The following is a 601-nucleotide window of genomic DNA, read 5'->3' as shown; positions in this document are numbered from 1 at the left end:
TATCTAACGAGCTGTGTCAAGCATGGTGTAGTATTACTGGTTGTAAGTCTATTTCAAACATTGATCAAAGTAGTGGTCGTTACTTGTAAGATTTATGGGTTATCATCTGCCATCTATGAGACATTTCAGTTAAACCTTGTGAACATCCATGACAATGTCATGCGACGACGTCACGCATTTTTATAATTTCATGTCTTCAGTTTCGTGAAGAGAGACCCCCCTGACAAATTTAGTTCTACATCACTGCCAACAACAGCATGATGTCAAAGAAAAGAATGACGATGATCAGTTAGACAATATTGTGTGATATTTGCCTGTGATTTTTCTATTTAAATAGATTTGCCTTACCAAAATCGTTTTCAGTATTTCCTTATTTGTAATTGCCGTCTTAATAATACCAGTATAAATTATCCATTGAACTAAATATAGCTAACTGGAAGGCTACCTTCTGATATTATGGAAACAAAGCAAAAATTTTGCGTGATCTGACTCCTAGACAAGCTTCACAATAATGAAGCTCGAGAAAATTTTGAGAACGTCCGCATTTGTCACCGTTTGTTAAATCCGCTTTTTTACACAAAACGATTGATTTGCTGTCTTA

Source organism: Xenia sp. Carnegie-2017, unplaced genomic scaffold (genome assembly GCF_021976095.1).
Source record: "Xenia sp. Carnegie-2017 unplaced genomic scaffold, XeniaSp_v1 HiC_scaffold_6, whole genome shotgun sequence".
NCBI classification, from domain to species: Eukaryota; Metazoa; Cnidaria; class Anthozoa; order Malacalcyonacea; family Xeniidae; genus Xenia; species Xenia sp. Carnegie-2017.
The sequence above is the reverse complement of the archived record's forward strand: the minus strand, read 5'-3'. Positions refer to the sequence as shown.